The sequence below is a fragment of the Rutilus rutilus genome (assembly GCF_951802725.1).
Source record: "Rutilus rutilus genome assembly, chromosome: 5".
In the NCBI taxonomy this organism is placed as follows: domain Eukaryota; kingdom Metazoa; phylum Chordata; class Actinopteri; order Cypriniformes; family Leuciscidae; genus Rutilus; species Rutilus rutilus.
The window spans coordinates 49,263,224-49,266,381 of NC_140213.1; positions in this window are offsets into that span (position 1 = coordinate 49,263,224).

Genomic DNA, 3,158 nt, shown 5'->3' on the forward strand with positions numbered 1-3,158 from the left:
AACAGTTGACGGCAGCCATTGACTTCCATTGGATTTTTTTCCCCATACCAATGAACACATAGGTATGTGACTAAAGAAGTATGTCTGAATTCACAGTACTCATAAAAGTCCCCGGAGGACCTAATACTTCCGGCGGGATTCTGAAGTGTGCATATGATGGACACTTTACTATCCCATGAGGCCACGGGAGAGGATTTCTGAATGACAGCGAAGAGACACAACTAACACTGGTAGATCACATGATAACGACAACATGGCGAATGTAGTTTCGTCCAGATTAAATTCGGTAACACTTTATTTACAGTGCCCTTGGTACACTGTAATTATACATTTAAGTACTGAGTAATATTAATTAACTACATGTACTTACTATAGGATTAGGGTTTGGTTGAGGGTTAGTTGCGTGTAATTATGCATAATTTACTGTTATTACTATGGTAAGTACATGTAACATATGTAACAAGGACACTGTAAAATAAAGTGTTACCTTATAGAATGTATTTTTTTAGCGGGCGTGAAGTCATTACTTATTCACAATAAGCACCTACTCAAGAGAGTATGATTTCTGACGCAACTGACACATTCTTCAAAATATCTTCTGTGTTCAGTCGAAGAAAGAAAAACATACAGGGTTGGAACAACAATTTTCACACTCCTTTTAATGTTGATAATGTAAGAGTTATTTTTTATCAGAACCATTTAATGTCCACGATGTGTGTGTGTGTAGGTGTGTGTGTGTGTGTGTGTATGTGTGTGTGTGTGTGTGTGTGTGTGTGTGTGTGTGTGTGTGTGTGTGTGTGTGTGTGTGTGTGTGTGTGTGTATTCACACAGCAAGGGTCAAAGGGTCACCTTTTCAAAGAGTTTCTGTACCATTCGGATGAAGAAAAAAAAGTAAAATTTTTCAGTCAAAAAGGACGAAGAGCACCAGAGGTTGACAATGTTTACAATGTAAGTGTTATTTTCTTTATTTATTTATGTTCTCATCATTTACAAAGAAAGTGTCTGATGAATATTGCGCCACAAATGGCCTAGTTTGCTGTTCCCAGACCAGTTTTGGTTCCTGTGGTGTTCGCCAGACATTCCTGGACTGGGATCAGGAGTGTCGGCCAGCGTGTGTGTGTGTGTGTGTGTGTGTGTGTGTGTGTGTGACAGCTCATGCAGACTCAGAAACTCCTGCGTGCTGAATTAATGGGAGCAGTTGAGGGTGTAATTGCAGTGCTGGAGTCAAAGCTGTGAGACACGATAATGTCCGCTGAATAAAAGCCTGGCAGAGTTTACGCACTGAACAATATTAGCGGATTACACACATCAAACAAGCTCTGATTAATGCCTGAGAGGCAGGACACAGTCGGAACAGCAGGAAATCCGAGATAATTGTATGAATATTTGAAAGCGCTAATGACCTAAAATCATTCTGCACAATGAAGAGTGCACTAGATACGTTTGAGGAATCACAAGTTAAAATACTAGTATTTGTGCGGAGGTTGTTTCTGTTGAGAAGGACATCCACTAACATGTTCCAGTTTCACTGTGATAAAGATCTTACAGTTTTATCTCAGGCCTGAAGTTTAAAGGGATAGTTCAACAAAAAATGAAGATTCTGTCATCTAACCCTCATTTTGTTCCAAACCTGAATGAGTTTCTTTCCTCTGTTGAACACAAAAGAAGATATTTTGAAGAATGTTGGGGTTCAGAGTATTTATTTATTCCTGCATTAATTTCACATGTCTAGTACAACTATGTGGTTTTGTTTCATTAATATACTGTATACTTTTTTCTTGATTTACCCCCGAAAGAATGGAAGTGGAATGTGACAACATGCCCCATAGGTGGAGTTCATTATAACATGACCATATTACAGATTAAAAATGTTATCTGATTTAATCAACAAAAAAATATACAAGACAATCTAAAAAAATTATTTCTCAATAAAATACAATTATTACGTTTTTCATATAAAATAATGGCATTTTTTTATAAAAAAAAAAAAAGTAAAAAATTGAGTTTGACAACAAACACACCGGAAAACACAGCTATAGTTCAAAACATAATAATTATTCATAATTTCTGAACATTGACTCTTAGTCTTTTTTCACCTTTTTCTCATAGTTTCTCAATAGAATTCATAAAAGGATAGAATAGAATAGCGTAGTTGTAATAGGTAGTGTCTTCTGCTGGTTAGATCAGTATTAAAGAACTATCTCAACTGTTAAATAACAAGGAGATTAAAATAATATCAGATTTGTGTCATTTTAAATAAACACAAAAAACAGAGATGAAAAATTTACAATTGCTATTGTTAAATAAATGTTCTGTGATATCTTTCATATTTTACCAGATTTTTTCATTTTGGCGCAATCTTTTCTATATGGCAACTAGTAAATACTAGTTTTTACCAGTGGAAGTAAATGGCTACCGTTAACTGTCTGATTACCAACATTCTTCAATATATCTTCTTTTGTGTTCAACAGAAGAAAGGTTTGGAACAACTTGAGGGTGAGTAAATAAATGATGACAGAATTGTCATTTTTGGGTGAACTGTCCCTTTAAGGCTTAAAGCTACAGTTCCCTAAAGCTTTAGGCCTGAGATAAAACTGCATGCCTTCAAACTTTAAGATCATTATCCATAGTGAAACACAAATGCTCTGGAACAGGTTTCCAGAAGTGACATCTTAAGAATGTAACAATTTTAAAAGTAACAATTTCTAAGAGTATAAAATATTTAGAATGTAACAATTTTAAAAGTAACAGTTTCTTGGAGTATAAAATATTAAGAATGTAACAGTTTTAAAAGGACTAGTTTTGAATAACATGAGGGTGAGTGAATGATGACAGAGTTTAAATGTTTGGGTGAACTGTACCTTTAAGGTTTTATGACGTTTCAGATGCGGAGAAAGTTATGGGATTTAGATTATGAAGACAAATATAGTTCATTTTGACTTCATGTGGACCAAGCAGTGTTATTTTAATATCACTGATGTACCGTTATTGCCTTTTATTAATATTTTGGGTTATTTTTTAGAAGCTTTTATCCTCTTTTCATTTCAGTGCGTTTAGTTGTTGCGTTTTGTTATTTTTATTAGTTTTTTAAACATCCATATCATTTTTATTATTTTTTATTTCAGTTTTAGTTTAGTTGTAACTGTTATTTTGTTACA